The following is a 12,993-nucleotide window of genomic DNA, read 5'->3' as shown; positions in this document are numbered from 1 at the left end:
ACTGATTTCATTATATGAACTGTAACTCAGTAAAATCATTTAAATTGACACATGTTGTGTTTATATTTTTGTTCAGTATAAATGTACTAAATATACTAAACATGTCTTAACAGATTAAAATGAATCCAATACAACTTGAAATCATCTGCATGCTAGTGAAGAAAAGAGCAAAGATGGGATATTTCCCAAATAAATAGTTTATTGAATCTTTTTATATCATCAAATCAAGTTTATTTTATATAGCCCTTCGTACATCAGCTAATATCTCGAAGTGCTGTACAGAAACCCAGCCTAAAACCCCAAACAGTAAGCAATGCAGGTGTAGAAGCACGGTGGCTAGGAAAAACTTATATAGCTACAACATTTACATGAGAGAAATGTGAACACTACGGGGATCTTGACCTTTTTTTTTTTTTTTCACCTTTATTTAACCAGGTAAGCTAGTTGAGAACAAGTTCTCATTTGCAACTGCGACCTGGCCAAGATAAAGCATAGCAGTGTGAACAGACAACACAGAGTTACACATGGAGTAAACAATAAACAAGTCAATAACATGGTAGAAAAAAAGAGAATCTATATACAATGTGTGCAAAAGGCATGAGGTAGGCAATCGAATAATTACAATTTAGCAGATTAACACTGGAGTGATAAATCATCAGATGATCATGTGCAAGAAGAGATACTGGTGTGCAAAAGAGCAGAAAAGTAAATAAATAAAAGCAGTATGGGGGTGAGGTAGGTAAATTGGGTGGGTAGTTTACAGATGGACTATGTACAGCTGCAGCGATCGGTTAGCTGCTCGGATAGCAGATTTTTAAAGTTGTTGAGGGAGATAAAAGTCTCCAACTTCAGGGATTTTTGCAATTCGTTCCAGTCGCAGGCAGCAGAGAACTGGAAGGAAAGGCGTCCAAATGAGGTTTTGGCTTTAGGGATGATCAGTGAGATACACCTGCTGGAGCGTGTGCTACGGGTGGGTGTAGCCATCGTGACCAGTGAACTGAGATAAGGCGGCACTTTACCTAGCATAGCCTTGTAGATGACCTGGAGCCAGTGGGTCTGACGACGAACATGTAGCGAGGGCCAGCCGACTAGGGCATACAGGTCGCAGTGGTGGGTCGTATAAGGTGCTTTAGTAACAAAACGGATGGCACTGTGATAAACTGCATCCAGTTTGCTGAGTAGAGTATTGGAAGCTATTTTGTAGATGACATCGCCGAAGTCGAGGATCGGTAGGATAGTCAGATTTACTAGGGTAAGTTTGGCGGCGTGAGTGAAGGAGGCTTTGTTGCGGAATAGAAAGCCGACTAGATTTGATTTTGGATTGGAGATGTTTGATATGAGTCTGGAAGGAGAGTTTGCAGTCTAGCCAGACACCTAGGTACTTATAGATGTCCACATATTCTAGGTCGGAACCGTCCAGGGTGGTGATGCTAGTTGGGCGTGCGGGTGCAGGCAGCGAACGGTTGAAAAGCATGCATTTGGTTTTACTAGCGTTTAAGAGCAGTTGGAGGCCACGGAAGGAGTGTTGTATGGCATTGAAGCTCGTTTGGAGGTTAGATAGCACAGTGTCCAAGGAAGGGACGGAAGTATACAGAATGGTGTCGTCTGCGTAGAGGTGGATCAGGGAATCGCCCGCAGCAAGAGCAACATCATTGATGTATACAGAGAAAAGAGTCGGCCCGAGAATTGAACCCTGTGGTACCCCCATAGAGACTGCCAGAGGACCGGACAACATGCCCTCCGATTTGACACACTGAACTCTGTCTGCAAAGTAGTTGGTGAACCAGGCAAGGCAGTCATTAGAAAAACTGAGGCTATTGAGTCTGCCGATAAGAATATGGTGATTGACAGAGTCGAAAGCCTTGGCCAGGTCGATGAAGACGGCTGCACAGTAATGTCTTTTATCGATGGCGGTTATGATATCGTTTAGTACCTTGAGCGTGGCTGAGGTGCACCCGTGACCGGCTCGGAAACCGGATTGCACAGCGGAGAAGGTACGGTGGGATTCGAGATGGTCATTGATCTGTTTGTTGACTTGGCTTTCGAAGACCTTAGATAGGCAGGGCAGGATGGATATAGGTCTGTAACAGTTTGGGTCCAGGGTGTCTCCCCCTTTGAAGAGGGGGATGACCGCGGCAGCTTTCCAATCCTTGGGGATCTCAGATGATATGAAGGAGAGGTTGAACAGGCTGGTAATAGGGGGTGCGACAATGGCGGCGGACACCTTAAAGGGGAAACTACAGAATTTACATGATCCAAGTGAAAACTGGGCAATAGCTTTCAACCAGTGGAAGCTTAAAAGATCATTAACAAAATTTAAATAAAAAAATACCCAGTTCAGATCCATTGCCTTTTTGAGCTAACTTTGGAGATGGTGGCCCAGTGGAAGTCCTTCGTCCAAAGCTTGTTGAATGCATGACATCTTGAACTGTTATTATGGTGGTGATTTGACAAAATTACAAAAATGGTCTCGAATTGGACTCGCATTTTCCTGGTGTCTGTCTTGACTCGGTCTCGGACCCCTTGTCCCCATCCTGGTGTCTGTCTTGACTCGGTCTCGGACCCCTTGTCCCCATCCTGGTGTCTGTCTTGACTCGAACTCGATTTGTTCCGGTATGGGCCTTGAATCTGTTTCGCTTTAGGTGGTCTCGAACACAACACTTTTCTCAGGAGCAATGAACTACACTGAACAAAAATATAAACGTAACATGCAAAGTGTTGGTCCCGTGTTTCATGAGCTGAAATTGAAGATCCCAGAAATGTTCCATACACACAACAAGTTTATTTCTCTCAAATTGTGTGTAATTTTTTTCACATCCCTGTTAGTGAGCATTTTATCCTTTGTCAAGATAGTCAATCCACCTGACAGGTGTGGGATATCAAGAAGTTGCTTATAAACAGCATGATCATGATACAGGTGCACTCTGTATCAAAGCCTGCGAGGGTGACTGCAAGTTGAGGGTCACAACTTTACTCTTTAACCGACACAAACAACAAGAAATAAGGAAAAAAGTTAGCCTTGTGAAACCAGATGGTTTGCTAAGAAACAGAATGTGAGCTCGTGAGATCAGGCCAGAACAAAGATGTTCTACATGAGAAAATATGTCCTGAAGAAAAACTAAAATCATCTGGATAAAACTGGATTATTTTACAATTTCATAAAACAAATATCTCTCCCGATATTCAGCGTCTGGTAAAACTCGTAATTACAACCAATTAACCCAGAATATTTCAACGACTCACTATTTAGATATACACAACACAGGATTGGACTGAGCAGAAAGTCAAAACTCATAGTTTGTTCAATGTACATATTGAGTCAAAATAAATGCAACCTCTAATAATATGTTTCATGTTAGACAGAAGAGAGTGATAGGGTTACCATCCGTGGGTTGAGGTGGAGCAGAAGCCTGTTCAGAGAAGACAGGAGAGCAGTTCCTGAATTTGTCCAATATGAACGATTTTTGTTTGCCATTGCAGAACGTTTTTGCTACGGTGTACCCTACTGAACACAACCCAGGGGTCCGTGTGAGTGACAGTCAGTTCTCCCCACTACCTGGAGGTCAGTCACAGGTCTATCCCTGTGTTGTTCAGGCAGAGCAGAAGTCTAGGTGTGGGTCACCTCACCTGTCCACCTGGGTTAGGGTTCCTATAAATGTCACCCTGTTCCCTATATAGTCCAGAACTTTTGATTAGAGCCCTAGGATGGGAACTAGGTGCCATTTGGGACGCAGGCCTAGGGTCACGCCATCTGCCGCCCTTGGTTAGTCGGAGTTAGGGTTACTAGAGTCAGAGATTCCTTTTGAAGACTTTTACTAATGTAGTCAGTAAGACTGATTCCCTGTCTAAAAGCCAAATGTCTCCAAAGGATCTTCCCGGGGCCTCAATTCACCACACACTGTTAGTTTTAGACCATGGCACAATGAGCTATGCAGCTGCGGGTACGAAATCACAGATGTGAGGTGGTGTAACAAAGGCTTTCGATTTTTTTTTATGTAACCTTTTTCTATTTTGGGAGTCAGGCCTCTGTGTGTACAATTCCCTTTGACTGTTACTTGTAATGTGACATGTGTGCATGTCAACAGTCCCCTTTTTGGCTTTGTTTATCCTCTTCCTATACTCACGGAGTCGTTGGATCTTCCTTTCACGACTTTGTGGAATACATTTCCTGATTGCAAGCCGATGGGCACATTTTATGGCTTCAGTGAAATGTGGACATTCGTTGTATTCTTTGCTCTCCACTCTCAATTGAGATAGCATCTCTTTTACAGTTGGTACATGACTGTAGGAATCAGCTATAGTATTGCTGTCTGCTTCAAGGGGTTCATTTTCAGCTCCAGGCCTGTGCTCAACAATCAACTCTGATACGGGAATTGATTCTCTCGCTCGTGGAAAACTTCTGTAGTCAGGGGGGGGGGGGGCACTGAAACCCGAAGGGGGGGGGGGGCTGCATCGTTCATGGGGGATTACATTTTTACAGTTGCCTTGTTTAGTCTGAAACATCCCGTCTAGATCTTGCTATCTCTGAAAAAATAAATATTTTATTTTAACCCGCATATAGACGCAAACACGCACGCATGTAATACTTGAAGTGGGTATAGCATTCACAGCACCTTTGCTTGACTAGTCGTTAGTGGGCACTTTGATAGATTTCTTTTTTTTACCCTGCTATGCAATCAAACTCCCAACATTTGTTTCCATATGGCTTTGCTTAAAGATATTGTAAGTAGCAGGTGCTCTAGAAGCTAACACTAGTCACATGTCTGTCTACGTTTCTGTGTTTCATCTGTGTGGCCTGGTTCCTGAGGCCATGTGGAACCCATCCTCGGTGAACCCTCTCCTCTTTCATCTCTGACCCCCGTGTTATCTCAGCTGTGAGGAGCACAGTGCGTTTGTGTGTCCAGAACAGGCATTGTAAAACGGTGTTTAGTTTGGCTAGCCCTCGGGAGTAGGCCTGGGTTCAAGTAGTATTTGAAATCTTTCCAATAGAATATAACTTTACGATCACTTTGCGATTATGTACTATTCTATCCTTTATCTGTGCTTGATTGAGCTTGTCTAGCGCAGTGTAACCAATGGGATAGTCTAATGTACGAACCTCGGCTATCTGCCAGTTACACTCCAGCCATGCCCGAGAAAAAACACTAAAAAGTATTTGGTAAAATTTCAAATCTTTTTTCATCCCAGGTCCGCTTGGGAGTGCCATTGGTTCCCATACTGGAAGTGTACTGCTTATTGCATTCTTGCACAATACTCTACATTATTTTACTCTGGAGGATGAAAAAAGAATAGTTCAATCGTTGTTTACTGTCTGTGAGGTGCATTTGGCAGATAGGGTTCGGTCATTCAAATGGTTTGTGTTACTGTGTTTATTTAGACTAGCATCTCTCTGTTCTTTTCCTAACTGGGGTGGGATCAGGACCCTTCACCTCTCCTCCGTCCCTCGTTTCCTCCCTCCTCTTCCCGTCCTCTGTAGTTTTAATGTAAGAAAGGTGTTGGACCACAGAATTATTTTTTAAAAATCGTACATCTTGAGATTTTACCACCTAAAAGAGCAAAACCAATGTTTTAATTAAAAATATGGCCATCATTTTATCAACTTTTCCCCTCCATATTTTTTATTTGTATCAACATTTGTTGACACTTTCTTACACAGACAAAAATACACATGAACAGTTTCATTATGTTACTTTACATGTACAGAAAATAATGGTCATACTGTGTGAGACATCAGCATTCTTCCCCCTTTTCCCCAGAAAGGTGTTTGGCCACGAAAGTCTTTCTGAAGTGTCCACCGAGGCGACTAGGGGTCAGCCGAGACAGCAAGTCAGCATCGGCAGCCATCGCTGGATGAAAACATAGAGGCTTCAAAGAGACGTGATGAGATCCCTCACGGCTACACACACACACACACACACACACACACACACACACACACACACACACACACACACACACACACACACACACACACACACACACACACACACACACACACACACACACACACACACACACACACACACACACACACACACACACACACACACACACACACACAGTCACACAGTCACACAGTCACACATGGACAAAGTCACACACACACTCTCTCAGACATAGTCTCACTGTCTCCCTCTCCACACACTTCGGCTTCTCTGAAAGGACACTGCCGAGGGAAGCGCTGACCCGGACGTGAAACATCAGTCAACAACTGTGCACTCCGGGTTCAAAGGTCAACACACAATTTTTTTCACCTGCCTCCCTCGGCTCGCAGGAAACTTTTGAAGCGCTGGTGGCGGGGCTGGTGTCTCTCTCCTTTAAGGGCTGCAACATTTCGTTACACATGCAGTACAATACACGTGTTGTGACTGAACGCAGCCCCTTTGATGTTGATGTTACTGATACACTCACCGGGGGGCGACACGACACCTTATCTGGATGGTTTTTACCATCAATGGCAGTCTTCGATAAGTACCACCTTCTTGTACATACACCACTAGTATCCACTAATGAAATTCCACCCTTGTTGTGTAACTGTCTTTTTATTTGCTCTGCTTTGATGTAAAGACACAATATTTGGAGATGTTTGAAATTACAGTAAATAGCTTACACACACACACACGGCATCCCATTGAAGATCAAACCCAGGCTTCTCATTGGATAACATCTCGCTAAGGTCTCTCAGTTCAGTCAGACCCGCTATGGATATCCTGAAACTAAAACGAGATGGAAAAAGTCGATCAGTTGATGCTTTCACAAGCCTAAAGATTTTTTGAGGGCACTGAGTTTCCAACGGGGCTCCCAGAGCTGAATGGAACTGAGTGAAACTGTCGGAACAGTCGGCTACCGGGTATCTGCTACATCCTGGTCTCTCTTTTGACAGTCTTCTGTTTCATTCTTTTTTTTATCTCATCCTAGGCTTGAAGGTGGATGTTGATCCATATTGTTCTGGCTGGCTGGATACCACATACACCACACTCATTAGTAGGGAGCAGACATTTTGATCATAATAACCTTGTATTATCATTTAAAAGTTTGTTGGGATGAATCCCCCCCGCCCCCCCCCCACAAAAAAAAAAAACTTGGTCCTCATTAGTTATTCTGACTGACAAGAACCTGGTGTCCTAGGGAGTGACATTAATAAAAGATGGGTTGCCTACAGGGTGCTTTAGGAAAACTTCTCATACTGGATAACATTTTGCACATCACACTTCTTATCTGCTAAATCACCCTGACACAATTAATGAAATATTGAATTAAATACTGGTACACCATATATACAAAAGTATGTAGACACCCATTCAAATGAATGGATTTGCTTATTTCAGCCACACCTGTTGCTGACGGTGTGTGAAATTGAGCACACCGCCACGCAATCTCCATAGACAAACATTGGCAGTAGAATGGCCTTACTGAAGAGCTAATTGACTTTCAATGTGGCACCGTCATAGGATGCCGCCTTTCCAACAAGTTAGTTCGTCCCAGTGAAGGGAAATCTTAATGCACGGCATATGACATCTTAGACGATTCTGTGATTCTAACTTTGTGGCAACAGTTTGGGCAAGGTCCTTTACCCTGTTTCAGCATGACACTGCAACCATTTTGTTTACTTTCCCCAGCTAGAAAAGCAAATAATGTCACTCAAACAGAAGGGGGAATTAACAAATAGTCACACTGACAACAACCAAAACAAAACAGGTGTGGTTTTAGGAGGGTTTCTGAAAGACACTCATGGGGGTGTCCACTGAAAGTTTACTATCAACAACAACTGGAACCTAAAAGACACCCACCATGAGCACCCACTAAATTTGCCCACTCAGAGGCAAACAAAAGAAAAATCCACACCAAACTGAAAGACAGGAAGCAAACCAAAAAGGTAGAGCAAAACTAAATCAGGGTAATCAGATAAATGATTGTTTGTCTAGAAATCAACATGGGGCGCACCAACTAAAGGTGTTAACTCTCCGGATCTATCAAAACAACTGGAGCACAGGGCCAGCCACTCTTAAATAGCGCCTGGGCCAGCACAGGTGAAACACCTTACCACTAAGCAGATGGACAAACCTGCACAGGTATAACATACTGACTAACGAAAGGTTTCACCAATTGGTGCACCGAACGTGCTACCGTGCTGTCCAACCTCAAAACATGAATAGAAAACCAAAACCTGTAACACCTTCCCTCTTAAGACAACAAATGTATCCTATATTTGCTCACCACCAACAGAAAAAAACTTTCGTTTCACAACATAATCGACTTAAATGCGTCGCTACATAGAATGTGTTGCCTCTACTATACAATACAGGCCAAAAACAGCAACTTTTATTTTTTTACAATCTTTTTCTTTGAATTTTTATTTAATACATTTTTTATAGCCGCCTAAAACTGAAGTTTGAGAAACAGGGGTAAAATAAAGTGTTTTTCTAATGCTCTCATCCTCCTGGAACAAGCGCAATCAAAACAATACTCATCTCCAAAAGTAAAAAACGTGCAATCAAAATAAATTGTGAGCCAGGGCTAAACACAAAACACAAATCTTTTTGACTGACCATCCTTGAAAGACATTCAGCAACCAAGTTGTCCTTACCACGGGCATGTCTGATTTAAACGGGAACTCCTGCAATATCCGTAGTAACTTTCCACTTGTGATTTTCCGCAGTAGAAAAGTCCATACATAAATGGTTTGTCGAGATCGGTGTGGAAGAACTTGATTGGCCTGCACAGAGCCCTGACCTCAACCTCATCGAACACCTTAAGAATTAATTGGAACGCCGACTGCGAGCCAGGCCTAATCGCCCAACATCAGTGCTCAACCTCACTAATAGTCTTGTGGCTGAATGGATGCAAGTCCACACAGCAATGTTCCAGCATCTAATGGAAAGCCTTCCCAGAAGAATGGAGGCCCATGATATTAATGCCCATGATTTTGAAATGAGATTTTTTAACGAGGAGGTGTCCACATACGTTTGGTCATGTAGTGTATTTTCTCAAAGCTTAGAATAAATGAGATGTGATGTCTGGAGATGTGCAGATTTGCCAAATCTTAACTAATGATATGTGGAGGTAACTCGTCTGTAAATCATGCCATGATGTCAAAAAAGCACTACACTCACTTTATGATCGCAGATCTCAAGAAGTAATTGGCACTGTGGGCTAATTGTTGGCCACATACTGTACATACGGATGTACTTTCTTGCTTTGATGACTCTTGTCGCAGAGAATTTTCCTGCACAGCAGGAAATGCACACTTTGAGTGTTTTCGAGGGTATTCAAGGTTGAAGAAGGCTTCTAAAGTTTGTAATTTCCACTTTAAAATGTCAGATTTGATTTATCCTAACAAAAATGTATCAACCCCTACAGAAATGTCCATTAATTATAATCCACATAATAATTCAGATTTCCTGTTGATGCGGGTCAATTAAGAGAGTACATCTGTACCTCTATCCTGTGGATAGAATCATGGTTGGATGTTCATTCGAACACTCCTGCCCCACCTCTAACCTACCCCCATCATCTGAGAGAGGTCTTCTCGGTCTTCTGACAAACTTCTTATCAATCTGACAGGACGGGATCTGTGTTAGCCCCATGTCTCACCCCCCCCCCCCCACCCACAACAACCCTAATGGGCTCTGATGGACACCTCCGTCTCCTCTGTCTAATTGATGTAACACGCATCAACTTCAACCAACGGTATCTCTCCCATCCCTACACTTTCCCCCTTCTCTAACACCAGAGGTCAGGAGTCATGTTCACTGTGTGATCATTAAACTGGCGGTCCTTATTAGGTGACAGCTTGTCACAATCCTACCTCGGCCTCAGCGTACTTCCATCCCTTTAATCTCACATTCCTTCCATCCCTCTGCCCCTTCTATCTGTCCAACCCTCCGCAAATTCTCTCCCTCCACCCCTCTTAGGTATCCCGGGTGTCTACTACTGGTGATTAATCATTAGAGATGGGGCGATGAAACGTCCAGAGAAGCCAGATTCTGATTCATTCATTCTTTGTTCGGATCACCATTAGCTGATGCCTTAGCGACAGAGAAACCGGACGCTAGTCTTTGTGAAGTCTTGATATTACCCAGGGCTCTGCTGCGATGATCTAATGGACATACAGTATGTTGGTCCATTGCCAGTTTGACCTCCATTACCCAGTCTGGTACTGGAATCATTGCCAAGGTTGCTTCTCGTTTATGTAGCGCTGCCCAGGTGATGTGAGAGTACTGTAAGACACACTCTGTTATTATCTGCAGAGAAAAAAACAATGAATTGCAAATACTGAATATCGTAGTCACTAACGCTTGTGTAGTGAAAAACGGAACGTTTGGTGTTACTGTATGGAAATAGAGAACATTTTATTTTTTGAGGCCGTGGAGAAGTCGGGAGAAAAGGGAAGGGTGGTATAATTTTCAGCAGGAGCCCTCTGAGGCTTGTTTTGCAAAACAAAGCGAAGCAGCTAGACCCCTCATTGAAAAATATAGTGCAGTGAGACGGAAATGTATTAACTGGCACCAGTTAATGCGTGCATTATTCATTTCGGGTGAGCATGGAAAAATGATCTAAAGAGGTCTGAAATTGCAGACGCGCAGGCTGACTGCACAGTGACTGGGCTCGCTGGTTCGTTTCATCTCTTTGGAAGTGGGGTGGAAAGAGGGAGGGACGGATGGATGGGCAGAGTGTTGGAGGGACGGAGGGACAGAAGGATGCCGGGACAGAGGGAAAAAAGGTTGGGAGAGGAGGAAGTAGAGAACGATAGAGGGATGGAGGGGCGGAGTGCTCATCCCTCTCTGGACAGGGCTTTACAGTAACAGCTGTGCTCCTCTCACAAGGGGGCGTCGGCGGGGCTGTGAGAGGGGCCGGGCTGGACAGATGGACGGACACCAGAGCCTGGGACCACCACTGTTATTAAAAATACAATATCTGCTGCTGCTGGACCGGCCTCTGTGTGTGTGTGTGTGTGTGTGTGTGTGTGTGTGTGTGTGTGTGTGTGTGTGTGTGTGTGTGTGTGTGTGTGTGTGTGTGTGTGTGTGTGTGTGTGTGTGTGTGTGTGTGTGTGTGTGTGTGTGTGTGTGTGTGTGTGTGTGTGTGTGTCTGTCTCTCTCTACCCCCCCTCCCCATTTGTCTCTCACTCTCTCTTCATTTTTCAAACCCCTCTCCCTCTCCAGCCTTCTACTTTCTCTCTCCCTCTCTGTTCTCGTCTTCCTTCTCTCCCTCTCTCCCCGGCACTTCTAGGAGGTGGCTGGGGCAGGGAAACTGTGCCAGTGGCATATGGCTTTTCACTGCGCTAAACATCCACACAAAAGACAGACCCATCAGTCATCGCTTTGGCCCGATGAGGGAAGCGAGCCGCTCTCTGATGAACGGTGTTACCGACTTACCTGCTGCTAAAACATTACCCTGGAAACACCTGCTTTCCCACAAGCCCACCTAACATTGAAACCTGCACAGCCTGTGAAAAGTTAATACCAGGCCCTCATGGGTACACATTGTGTACACTAGGTTATACCAAATAACCCTCGGCTAGGAACCCCAGGTTAAGCATTCACTGGCCAATTAATGCACAGCATCTGCTGGAGCCTATACATTGGAAACACCTCAGAGAAACACGCCAAAGGCACACTCTAAAGAACTTCCCAACCATTTAAAGCAATCAAAGTGGACGGAGAGGTAGCGAGATCATTTCCAAGGTAAAGCAATTGCTTCTCCTAGATTAGACCCAAATGAAGCCATTCTTTCGCTGGTCTCTGGGATTCTTTCTCGGGTTCTACGGGTGGAAACAGAAATCGCAGGGTTCTTTGTTCTTGGTCTCGAAGCCTGGCGTTCTTCTGCCAAATTTAACAGAAGGCTTGGAGGGGTAGCGGGGGTCTAACCCAACCCGGTATCACCTTCTGCTACGGAGCGCCGAGCAGCAGAGGGACAATCAGCCTTGAACCCTGCTGTCTGACACACAAAGTGAAAAGACTCTAATTGGGCAAGGTTTTTATTAAACATTTTTACACTCACATTTTTTTTACGGCAGGATTGCTGGATTATGAAAAAGCAATTGGACCTCGGAGCTACGACTCTAATTTGTTTTTTGTCAATCTCTTTCTCTCTCCCACTCTTTCTCTCTGAAAAAAAACAAAAAACAGTTCACTTGAGTGAGGATCAATTTATGTTTTTTATATGATTCTTTTAGGACTGTATTATTGATTTGATTGTAGATATATATTTTTGGGGGGTAGGTCTATTCCTGTATCATACCTTTTAGAAATGTATATAATTTAGTAGGCTTTTCTGGCTTGGATGCAAAACTATTAACTGTATATTATTGCCTAGATGAACATGTCTGCACACGTGTAAAACAACAAAAGGTGTTTATGAAAATTGACTGAGTATTTTTCGCAAATTAATTGAACTACTAAACATGACAAAACAACGGTCAATGTTGTAGATAGAATCAGTTTGAGAGCCTGAGGGGCTGTAGTTTTTCAATTGAACCTGTAGGGGCAGTGTTGCCCAACAAAAACGTCATCCCTAAAATAGCTGGTGTTCAACTGGGAGGGGAAAGAGATTTAACACGTTTTGTCAAGAAACGTGAGTAAAAAAATGCACAAATACTACCACAAATTAAATCAAATGAATTACCATGAACAAATGTCAGTGAGTGGATCAGACAGTATTATGTATAATTGTAATAAATAATGAATATACAAACTTTAATTAAACATCTTTGCATTGAATGTGTTGAAAACAAAATGTTTAACACACATGCAATGAAAACATAGACAGGTTTTTTACAAAACAAATACTCAATAGGTACCTTTATTCAGACATTTACATTAAAAAATATTGCCAAAAAATATGATTATACTCTCAGTAGTATTATTCATTTCCACACAACAACAACTGATTTAAAAAATAACACGTTTTAAAAAGTGCTAAATAATTTTCATTGGCATTTAACATTATAAATGTGTTGCATTACAGATACCTTGGCAAACATATTTACAGTAC

The sequence above is a fragment of the Salvelinus fontinalis genome, chromosome 19 (assembly GCF_029448725.1).
Source record: "Salvelinus fontinalis isolate EN_2023a chromosome 19, ASM2944872v1, whole genome shotgun sequence".
NCBI lineage: Eukaryota > Metazoa > Chordata > Actinopteri > Salmoniformes > Salmonidae > Salvelinus > Salvelinus fontinalis.
This window is presented reverse-complemented; position numbering follows the sequence as displayed.